This window comes from Amphiprion ocellaris, chromosome 14, assembly GCF_022539595.1.
Source record: "Amphiprion ocellaris isolate individual 3 ecotype Okinawa chromosome 14, ASM2253959v1, whole genome shotgun sequence".
Taxonomy (NCBI): Eukaryota; Metazoa; Chordata; class Actinopteri; family Pomacentridae; genus Amphiprion; species Amphiprion ocellaris.
The window spans coordinates 17,779,100-17,791,580 of NC_072779.1; the positions used below are offsets into that span (position 1 = coordinate 17,779,100).

The 12,481-nt window shown below is 33.8% G+C and overlaps 1 long non-coding RNA gene across 4 annotated transcripts in view; it reads right to left on the minus strand.

The window, feature by feature from the left end:
- LOC129350564 (uncharacterized) overlaps positions 1-12,481 on the minus strand; it is a 35,742-nt gene that overhangs the window by 17,358 nt on the left and 5,903 nt on the right. For 3 of the 4 annotated variants that reach the window (XR_008604005.1, XR_008604004.1, XR_008604006.1), the window contains exon 3: positions 1,731-2,234. The exons of the other annotated variant lie outside the window; for it this stretch is intronic. This is a non-coding gene — a long non-coding RNA (uncharacterized LOC129350564). Of the gene's footprint in view, positions 1-1,730; positions 2,235-12,481 lie in introns of those variants that run through there. 4 annotated transcript variants of the gene reach the window in all.

Here is a 12,481-nt window from a genome sequence, read left to right on the forward strand (position 1 = left end):
AGGTCAACTTTTATCAGCCTCCATCCATATGTTCAACTTGATATCTTTACTTTGACATTTTTAGCACCACAAACCTTTAGTATCACACTTTATTATCATTTATTAGGACTTTAATGGAATCCACCAGCAGATTTAATTTTTATTGACAAACTTTATTCTTGTCATCGTGGGACTGCAGTATTTAAAACTGTTCCTTCTATTTGACCTCATGTTTATTAGTTTTAGTGGAGAAAGTTATTTTAGTTGTCGATTAGTCTCTTAAAAACCAAATAATAAATTGGATTAGTCAAGAGGTTTAAATTTCTTACTTTGTCATATTTTAAATATGACAAAAAATATAAAAATAAAGCGTCTTGAGACAATTTGACCTGTAATTGGCATTATATAAATAAAATTGAATTCAAATTGTATGTATCTTTTAATGTTGGAGTAATTCAGCCATATATGTTGGAAAACACATTTTCTTTGTCCATTAATCTGTTGATAGTTTTCTCCAGTAATTCATTTCTTGTTTTGGTTTATAAAATGTTAAACCCAAATATATTCAGTTTACTGTCATAAAAAACAAAAAGATTTACATTCATGATGCAGGAATCAGACAGTTTTTCACTTTTTATCTTAGTTTAGTCAGAAAGATAGTTGATAATGTGTGAATTGTTGCAGCTTGTGAGCCGTAGAAGGTTTTAATCTTTGGGGCCGAGTGTCAAAAAATATTTAGAAACCAACATCAACAAAACACAAAGATTTAAACATCATTAAAGGGAAATCCAACTTTTGCATGACAATGTCTAATTAAAGGACATTTATTTCCAACGTAAATGTGTGATATTCATCCTCTGGAGCTTTCTCTTCACATCGTCTTCCACCTGGACTGGTTTGGTCGGGAGCATGTGCAACAAACATTTGAAAAACTGCACTTTAACATCAATGAATGACACTGAAGTTTAATCTCTACATAAATGAGACTGAGTCTGGATGTGCTGCTCTGTCATTAACTCCTAAGTTTAGGGAAAGTTCAAACAAAAGAGGACAGTTCAGATAAGACTTGAGAATGAGCTTATTTTGAACAAACATCTCAGACTTTCTGAGCTTCAGCACCTCTAGCAAGATATTTTAACAACAAGCAACTCAAGAGATCCAGAAGTTGGAGAGAGTTAGCTTTAGCTGAGCCAAAGAACATGTGGGACGCTAACCTAGCAAACATTTCAGACTTTTCTCTGTGAATTCTGAGAAATAATTTACTATTTAATGACAGAGCTACACATCTTAACTCAGTCTCATTAAAACAGACTCTAATTCAGTGTCATCCATCCATATTAAAGTGCAGTTACCCAAAATGTTTGTTGCATGAGCTCCAACAAAACCTGTCCAGGTAGAAGGCCACTTTGACAAACAGGAAGTGGAAGATTCCAAGCAGATTTATAGAAGGGGGAACCGGACTGTACTAAGTGTGGTCGAGTATAGAGGGGTGTTTTGTGGGTTTTTAAGGCTGATAATGATTATTAGTGAGACATTTGGAGTAGATATTCATTTGCAGTAAATGAAAGTATTTAAAATCTTGGAGTTAAACTTAGAAGAACACAAACTCTAACAGAAAACTTTGTTGATACGTTTTTGTTTTGTTTACAGATGTTACCGTTTAAGGAGTTTTATTCGTGACGTATAACCAATCAAATCACTCCAGAAGACAGAGCGACCACAGGTAGATAAAGGTTCAGAGCCAAAGTAGCGCCATTTTTAAATGTATTTATTACCGTAAATCAGTAAAAAATAAAATACTGATAATCAGTAAATCAGTCAGCCCACAATTACTACAATTCTACAATGTATGTCTCTTTCCTTTGACTTGTTATTTGTACAATATACAATGTATATGATGGCGTTTTTTCATACCAAAGGCTATACTATGATGTTTTCTAAGAGACATACGATGCTACTCTGTTTGTTCTGGCTCTGGGCCACTGCACTCCTCCTCTGTTGTTTTCTGGATTGTACTCAGCTGCATGTCTTCGTCCACCCGGCCTCCGTTGACTCGTCCCGCCTGCCGTCTCTGGAGCTGAAGCTGGATTGGAACAGACCAAAGTACAGTCCAATCACGATGCCAGCTGCCTCTCAAAAGGCTCCTTCATCTGGCAGGTGGCAGCACTTCTTCTGAGGGGAAGCTGAGCTGGCCCGGCAGAACTTTGGAGATGTGTTCCAGTGGTTGGTGGATGTGTGGGGAGATAGAGAGGGACCTTTGAATTGTTCACAAAGGAAAACAGGGAACCCATTGGTAGTTTTAGTTTAGGGTGCTACTGCGGTGTGTTTTTGGGTTTTAAGAGGTGAACAGGAAGAGGTTTTTTTCGTATTGATTATCTTTTACTTTGTTCCTGGTTGGAATGCCCATCAATGTCAACATGAAGTTCACTTTTAGTTCTGTTTATTTATTTTTATTTTACTAACACCCATTTGCTTTTAACCCCCTCACATGTTGTGTTGTTGTAAACTTACTCTTTCAAATAAATACTCGTCTAACCCTCTGGAAACCAGCGTTTGGACTGTTTTTGTGTTGCTCCTCACCTACTTCAGACAGCCGGGACAGAACAACGTTTTGTGGACTAAGGCTAAACTATAATGTTTTTAGAGCAACAGGCTATACTATGATGTTATTTGAGCGACATGCTATTCTCTGACGTTTTCTGAACTGTAGTGGTCATCATTACTTTGGTCATATTCTGGGAGGTTATTTTTCTAATCTGCAATAAGATGTACTACAACATTTAAATCAGTCTTTTTTTTTATTCTTTATTTTACCAGGTAAGATCAATTGAGAACAATTTCTCATTTACAATGATGACCTGGCAAGAGGCCCCAGCAGGAAGAAAGATAACAAATAAACAAGTACATATATAAAAAAAATTGCACACGTGTTTAAACAGAGATTAAACAAAGTTAACCGTTAGACAGTAGATTAACTGTTTTCTCCAGTTTAACTTCAGAGACTCAGCAGATATTCAGGACTACTGACAACACAGAACCTTAACCTTACTGTTTTAATCACATTTAGGTTTTGTAAATGTTACATTAATGTGAACCAGCGTCTCCACTGACAGTTTAATCAACTAAATGCACTACATTACAGTAACAAAACACACTTCAGCTGTTTACATGAAACTCAACACAAACATCATTAGCTTAATGCTAACAAGTTTTAATCAGTTTTAATCAGGCTCCAACTGAGCAGCTAGCTCGGTTAGCATCTCTAACATTAAAACTAATATTTACCAGATGCTAACTCTCTTCTCTGGTCAACACAGAAATAAACTCCACCAACATCTGGAGTGCATGGTACACATTATATCTGACACTAAAGCTGCATATGAAGTGCATTAAAAGCAGGAGCCCCGCCCCCTGGCTTTGCAAAACTTCAAAGCTCTATAAAAAATATCAATATTGATTTATTTTAAGATCGGCCACCTGATCTCTCATTTTGACCATGAAAACTAGCGCAAAAAAATGATATCCAGTCTATGCACCGTACTCTTACAATGAGGGTTCTACTATGGAACCAGTTTGACATGTTCTTTGTGTGAAAACTCTAAGATTTCAGGGATCAGAAGGTGGTTTTCAACTTTCTTTGTTAACTTTCGGCTTCAACTTTGAACTTTAAACGAGTCTCCACGAGTTCCTCGAGTCTTTGACTTTCTTTGAAAAAGAAATCATCATGAATTTTGGCGCAAAAAAATGCCATAGTATACTATGTCGAAAAAAAATGCAAATTTTCAAACATTTTGTAAAAACGTGCCATATGATGAAATAATGTAAAGGAGGACGTGAAAAACACTCCAGAAAGGTTTTCTTTGAAAAAAAAAATCATCATGAATTTTGGCGCAAAAAAAACGCCTTACTATACTATGTTGAAAAAAAAATGCAATTTTTCAAACATGTTGTAAAAACGTGCCATATGATGAAATAATGTAAAGGAGGCTGTGAAAAACACTCCAGAAAGGTTTTCTTTGAAAAAAAAAATCATCATGAATTTTGGCGCAAAAAAACGCCTTACTATACTATGTCGAAAAAAAAAGCAATTTTTCACACATGTTGTAAAAACGTGCCATATGATGAAATAATGTAAAGGAGGCCGTGAAAAACACTCCAGAACGGTTTTCTTTGAAAAAAAAAATCATCATGAATTTTGGCGCAAAAAAAACGCCTTACTATACTATGTCGAAAAAAAATGCGATTTTTCAAACATGTTGTAAAAACGTGCCATATGATGAAATAATGTAAAAGAGGCCGTGAAAAACACCATGGTAAGGTTTTCTTTGAAAAAAAAATCATCATGAATTTTGGCGCAAAAAAAACGCCATAGTATACTATGTCGAAAAAAAAATGCGATTTTTCAACATGTTGTAAAAACATGCCATATGATGAAATAATGTAAAGGAGGCAGTGAAAAACACTATGGTAAGGCTTTCTTTGAAAAAAAGATCATCATGAATTTTGTCGCAAAAAAACGCCATAGTATACTATGTCGAAAAATAAATGCGATTTTTCAACATGTTGTAAAAACGTGCCATATGATGAAATAATGTAAAGGAGGCAGTGAAAAACACTCCAGAAAGGTTTTCTTTGAAAAAAAAATCATCATGAATTTTCGGCGCAAAAAAAACACCTTACTATACTATGTCAAAAAAAATGCAAATTTTCAAACATTTTGTAGAAACGTGCCATATGATGAAATAATGTAAAGGAGGATGTGAAAAACACTCCAGAAAGGTTTTCTTTGGAAAAAAAAATCATGAATTTGGCGCAAAAAAACGCCTTACTATACTATGTCGAAAAAAAATGCGATTTTTCAAACATGTTGTAAAAACGTGCCATATGATGAAATAATGTAAAGGAGGCTGTGAAAAACACTCCAGAACGGTTTTCGTTGTAAAAAAAAAATCATCATGAATTTTGGCGCAAAAAAACGCCATAGTATACTATGTTGAAAAATAAAAGTGATTTTTCAACATGTTATAAAAACATGCCATATGATGAAATAATGTAAAACAGCCAGTGAAAACCACTATGGTAAGGCTTTCTTTGAAAAAAAAAATCATCATGAATTTCGGCGCAAAAAAACGCCTTATTATACTATGTCGAAAAAAATGCAAATTCTCACACATGTTGTAAAAACGTGCCATATGATGAAATAATGTAAAGGAGGCCGTGAAAAACACTCCAGAACGGTTTTCTTTGAAAAAAAAATCATCATGAATTTTGGCGCAAAAAAACGCCTTACTATACTATGTCGAAAAAAAATGCGATTTTTCAAACATGTTGTAAAAACGTGCCATATGATGAAATAATGTAAAAGAGACCGTGAAAAACACCATGGTAAGGTTTTCTTTGAAAAAAAAATCATCATGAATTTTGGCGCAAAAAAAAAACGCCTTACTATACTATGTCAAAAAAAATGCAAATTTTCAAACATGTTGTAAAAACGTGCCATATGATGAAATAACGTAAAGGAGGCCGTGAAAAACACTCCAGAATGGTTTTCTTTGTAAAAAAAAAAAAAGGATCATGAATTTTGGCGCAAAAAAACGCCATAGTATACTATGTCGAAAAATAAATGCGATTTTTCAACATGTTGTAAAAACATGCCATATGATGAAATAATGTAAAGGAGGCAGAGAAAAACACTCCAGAAAGGTTCTCTTTGAAAAAAAAAACATCATGAATTTGGCGCAAAAAAAACGCCTTACTATACTATGTCGAAAAAAAATGCGATTTTTCAAACATGTTGTAAAAACGTGCCATATGATGAAATAATGTAAAGGAGGCGTGAAAAACACTCCAGAAAGGTTTTCTTTGAAAAAAAAACATCATGAATTTTGGCGCAAAAAAAAACGCCTTACTATACTATGTCGAAAAAAAATGCAAATTTTCAAACATGTTGTAAAAACGTGCCATATGATGAAATAATGTAAAGGAGGCCGTGAAAAACACTCCAGAAAGGTTTTCTTTGAAAAAAAAATCATGAATTTGGCACAAAAAAACGCCTTACTATACTATGTCAAAAAAAAATGCGATTTTTCAAACATGTTGTAAAAACATGCCATATGATGAAATAATGTAAAGGAGGACGTGAAAAACACTCCAGAAAGGTTTTCTTTGAAAAAAAAACATCATGAATTTCGGCGCAAAAAAAACGCCTTACTATACTATGTCAAAAAAAATGCAAATTTTCAAACATGTTGTAAAAGCGTGCCATATGATGAAATAATGTAAGGAGGCCATGAAAAACACTCCAGAATGGTTTTCTTTGTTAAAAAAAAAAAGGATCATCAATTTTGGCGCAAAAAAAACGCCATAGTATACTATGTCGAAAAATAAATGCGATTTTTCAACATGTTGTAAAAACATGCCATATGATGAAATAATGTAAAGGAGGCCGTGAAAAAACATACAGAAAGGTTTTCTTTGAAAAAAAAATCATCATGAATTTTGGCGCAAAAAAATGCCTTACTATACTATGTCGAACAAAAATGCAAATTTTAAAACATGTTGTAAAAACGTGCCATATGATGAAATAATGTAAAGGAGGCGGTGAAAAACACTCCAGAAAGGTTTTCTTGGAAAAAAAAATCATCATGAATTTTGGCGCAAAAAAAATGCCTTACTATACTATGTCGAAAAAAAATGCAGATTTTTCAAACTGTTGTAAAAACGTGCCATATGATGAAATAATGTAAAGGAGGCCGTGAAAAACACTCCAGAAAGGTTTTCTTTGAAAAAAAAAATCATCATGAATTTTGGCGCAAAAAAAATGCCTTACTATACTATGTCGAAAAAAAAATGCAGATTTTTCAACATGTTGTAAAAACGTGCCATATGATGAAATAATGTAAAGGAGGCCGTGAAAAACACTCCAGAAAGGTTTTCTTTGAAAAAAAACATCATGAATTTTGGCGCAAAAAAACGCCTTACTATACTATGTCAAAAAAAAATGCGATTTTTCAAACATGTTGTAAAAACATGCCATATGATGAAATAATGTAAAGGAGGCCGTGAAAAACACTCCAGAAAGGTTTTCTTTGAAAAAAAAATCATGGATTTTGGTGAAAAAAAAACGCCTTACTATACTATATCGAAAAAACATGCAATTTTTCGAACATGTTGTAAAAATGTGCCATATGATGAAATAATGTAAAGGAGGCCATGAAAAACACTCCGGAAAGGTTTTCTTTGAAAAAAAAATCATCATGAATTTTGGTGCAAAAAAACGCCTTACTATACTATGTCGAAAAAAAAATGCGATTTTTCAAACATGTTGTAAAAACGTGCCATATGATGAAATAATGTAAAGGAGGCCGTCAAAAACACTCCAGAAAGGTTTTCTTTGAAAAAAAATATGCATTTTGCCGCAACAAAACGCCTAACTATACTATGTCAAAAAAAAAAATGTGATTTTTCAAACATGTTGTAAAAACATGCCATATGATGAAATAATGTAAAGGAGGCCGTGAAAAACACTCCAGAAAGGTTTTCTTTGAAAAAAAATCATGGATTTTGGCGCAAAAAAAAAACGCCTTACTATACTATATCGAAAAAACATGCGATTTTTCGAACATGTTGTAAAAACGTGCCATATGATGAAATAATGTAAAGGAGGCCATGAAAAACACTCCGGAAAGATTTTCTTTGAAAAAAAAAATCATCATGAATTTTGGCGCAAAAAAACGCCTTACTATACTATGTCGAAAAAAAAAATGCGATTTTTCGAACATGTTGTAAAAACATGCCATATGATGAAATAATGTAAAGGAGGCCGTGAAAAACACTCCAGAAAGGTTTTCTTTGAAAAAAAAGCATGCATTTTGGCGCAACAAAACGCCTAACTATACCATGTTGAAAAAACATGCGATTTTTCGAACATGTTGTAAAAACGTGCCATATGATGAAATAATGTAAAGGAGGCCGTGAAAAACACTCCAGAAAGGTTTTCTTTAAAAAAAAAAAAAATCATCATGAATTTTGGTGCAAAAAAACGCCTTACTATACTATGTCGAAAAAAAATGCGATTTTTCAAACATGTTGTAAAAACATGCCATATGATGAAATAATGTAAAGGAGGCCATGAAAAACACTCCAGAAAGGTTTTCTTTGAAAAAAAATCATCGTGAATTTTGGTTAAAAAAAAAAACGCCTTACTATACTATATCGAAAAAAAATGCAGTTTTTCAAACGTTGTAAAAACGTGCCATATGATGAAATAATGTAAAGGAGGCCGTGAAAAACACTTCAGACAGGTTTTCTTTGAAAAAAAAATCATCATGAATTTTGGCGCAAAAAAACACCTTACTATACTATGTTGAAAAAAAAATGTGATTTTTCAAACATGTTGTAAAAACATGCCATATGATGAAATAATGTAAAGGAGGCCATGAAAAACACTCCGGAAAGGTTTTCTTTGACAAAAAAATCATCATGCATTTTGGCGCAACAAAACGCCTTACTATACTATGTCGAAAAAAAAAATGCGATTTTTCAAACATGTTGTAAAAACATGCCATATGATGAAATAATGTAAAGGAGGCTGTCAAAAACACTCCAGAAAGGTTTTCTTTGAAAAAAAATCATGCATTTTGGCGCAACAAAAGGCCTACCTATACTATGTTGAAAAAAAAAATGCGATCTTTCAAACATGTTGTAAAAACATGCCATATGATGAAATAATCTAAAGGAGGCCGTCAAAAACACTCCAGAAAGGTTTTCTTTGAAAAAAAATCATGCATTTTGGCGCAACAAAACGCCTAACTATACTATGTCGAAAAAAAAAATGCGATTTTTCAAACATGTTGTAAAAACATGCCTTATGATGAAATAATGTAAAGGAGGCCGTCAAAAACACTCCAGAAAGGTTTTCTTTGAAAAAAAATCATGCATTTTGGCGCAACAAAACGCCTAACTATACTATGTTGGAAAAAAAATGCGATTTTTCAAACATGTAAAAACATGCCATATGATGAAATAATGTAAAGGAGGCCGTCAAAAACACTCCAGAAAGGTTTTCTTTGAAAAAAAATCATGCATTTTGGCGCAACAAAACGCCTAACTATACTATGTCAAAAAAAAAATGCGATTTTACAAACATGTTGTAAAAACATGCCATATGATGAAATAATGTAAAGGAGGCCATGAAAAACACTCCGGAAAGGTTTTCTTTGAAAAAAAAATCATCATGAATTTTGGTGCAAAAAAACGCCTTACTATACTATGTCGAAAAAAAAAAGCGATTTTATAACATGTTGTAGAAACGTGCCATATGATGAAATAATGTAAAGTAGGCCGTGAAAAACACTACAGTAAGGTTTTCTTTGAAAAAGATATCATCAAAGCATTTTTTAAAAAAAATCGTATATTCCTTTTTGATCGTGAAAAGGAAAAATGCCTTGTATTTCAATTTTAATTTTTGTATTTTAAAACGAAAATCAAATAACCACTGTTTTTTTTTTTTCAATACCTGTTTCAGAATGGAAAATCCAAGTACCAGATCCTATATAAATATATTATTATTGTTGTTGTTGCTGCTGTTGTTGTTATATTACATTAGGATATTTTACAGTGTATGTTTAAGGCAAACTTAAAATAAAGACACAAAATTAGAGATGTTTTAGTCTTGTTTTGTTGTTACTTCTTTACATTTTTCATTTAACTCTAGATACATGAAGTACATAAATTTCTTTCTTCCCAGCGTCTGTAACATCAGATCCCTGACAAATACATAATGTCATTGGACGCAACATGTTTCTTATTAATGGGAGTGGGTCACAATTATGAGATTTATAGAGGTGTCACAGGCTGGTATTAAGACGTTTTAACTTTAAAACAAGCTCATAAGTTACCACAGCTGATGCCAGTCTATGACACTGTTAAGGGAATATGATCTGTAAAACTGAATTATAAGTCAGGCTGCTCATGAGATATGTATGGAGTTATTGATTCAATTTAACATCTTCAATTTATCATCTTCCTTGCCTCATCTTTATTGCGTTGTCAATTACCACATGGTCTCAGGTCTCTCTCGCCCAACTCTAGGTGACTCCCCTGAATAGCAAACCACTTCATTGAGTCAAAAAGCAGATAATAACCATAATACTGAGACAGCACATCCCTCAAGTAAGAGGGTCTCCAGCAGAACATAGACACATTAATAATTGATAGATAGAAAGCCAGCACTACACGACAATTCTGAGAAGCCCAGTGCCTGTCACAGGAGAAATATCCAGCAGCAAATAGGTCTTGAAGGTGCCAGTTATGTCATCTTTCACTACAACAGCGAAGGGAAATGGCAAGCAAGTCTAATAGACTAATAAATTAGAAAATGGAGCCCCTTACCCTGAGTTAAAATTGCGTGGAGAGTAGAAATGTTGTAATGCCTAAGTAACAACTGAACCAATGTTACTGAGATCAGAAAATACCTATGAATGGGAAAAAAGGATATCCCCTCAGCTAAAAGCACCAAAATTATGGGTTCTGTAATAGTTAACTATTTGGACAAGTAGACCTCCACTTTCCAGCACGCTGTAATAATTTCACTATTTCCCTTTGGTATTTCAGCAATTGATTTGTAGACAATAGAAAAGCAACAGCTGTCTGTAAGCCAATGTGCCATAGTTCATACATGCAGCACCGAAAGCTTCATACGGCCTGCTTCTATCTCAACAGTTCCTGTCCAGCTTTAAGGTTAGATGTTATTGATAATATCGGCTGTTTCTCGCTCCCTAGAAAGCAGAGAAGGCTAAAATTAGCAGCGACTTAAGCATGGCATCAGAGCTGATAAACTCAGAAAAGTTACTCATGCCAGTTCTTTCGCCAAAGAGCGTATTGGAAGAGTGCACTGGAGCGGACAATTGTGTGTCTTCATGCTCTTGCAACTCCTGTACCTCCAACCTGCTGTTAAGAGTGAGAGAGACTAATTAGATAAGCTGAACTTAAGTTTAAGGCTGATGCATAATTGTGTGGGGTGTACTGATTCAATTTGCATTTGTGTAAGCAATGCAACAGAGCAAAGAGTAGCACTCTGTCAGTTGTTAATATATCCTGAGACTTTGTCAGCGAGATATTGTTTTGTGTTAATTCTTTTTGGCTGTAATTACTGTAATTATGCTAAAATAGTTATGAAGTTACTCCATAATTGTCCATGACCATACATTTTGAATGTCCAAATTTGAGATGCAAATTTTAAACAATTTTCATAACCGACAGTCTGGCATATTAATCACTGATTAGCTGACGTGCATGAAATACAGCGGACCTTTTACCATGCACTGATAAAACTTTCTTTTTTTTTGTACCAGTGATAATCACAAAATTGACTCGGTTACCAAGAATTTGAAGAACATTTAAACTAAACACCAGGTTATTTGAATGGTAAATTAAAGTTTAAGCATTAGTTGAATCTCTTATGCTCATTTCTGTGTATCACAATGACACATTTAGTCTTTTTTGTTGTTGTTGTTCATTTGTTTTCAATGAAACAAATTCTCTCTCAACAATTTTGCTTCATTTATAATGTGCATATGTATGAGGTAATTGTCTTTCCCTCCATTCACCACTCCCCTTCACTGCAGCTCAAGCACACCAGTTCACGACTCTGTTTAAATACTGCAAAACTACTCGATTCTACTTTACACAATGGCAAATTTGTTACATTGGATCAAGTCAATCATGCATTTTTGAACCTGAAGCTGATTCTGAGGAGGAAGAATATGAAATCCACAAACTTCAAGTTGACAGGATTGGTTCCTTAGGTTTGTTTCATATGAACCCTAGAAGTCTGAATCTGTGTCACAATGGCACACTGTAGTTGTAAAATAGAAATCTCAGTCAAGGTGTTGACTGATTTCTTTTCTATTGGTAAGTCTTCCAAACAAATAATAATAAACGTCATGTGGACATATCATAGACTGTATGGGACATATTAATCTTTCTTTTAAAGCAACAGAAAAACAAAAACACTCTTTAAATAGCAAAAAAATAATGATTTCAATTAAAACTGCTATTCAAAAAGACCCCCCCCCCAACCCTATATTAATATAATACTGCAAACAAGCTGCTGTCTTCCACAATAAATAACCTGCAATCATACCAATCTCTTCACAGTGGTTATCATATCAAAATAATCCTTATACCTTATCTACGTGATGGACTGACGTGCTCAGTGTTGTTAATGTTCGTCCAGCTGCTGGAAACAGCTGCTCAGCAGATGTCCACAAATAGTGTTGCATCAACCTTATCAGTTTGTGAAATCCCTATTTGCTGCAACCTAAAAAATATACTCATATTTAGAGCAAAGCATCGTTACTACACTTCATCTCTTTAGTTTCAATATAGATAGAAGTATGTAATCTGAGTCCTGCTGCTCTTGAACGCCATTGTCTGCTGATAAGCAACTTTCCTGTGTTCACATTTGAAAGCCCTAGTTTAGCCTTTGACAGCCATCTTT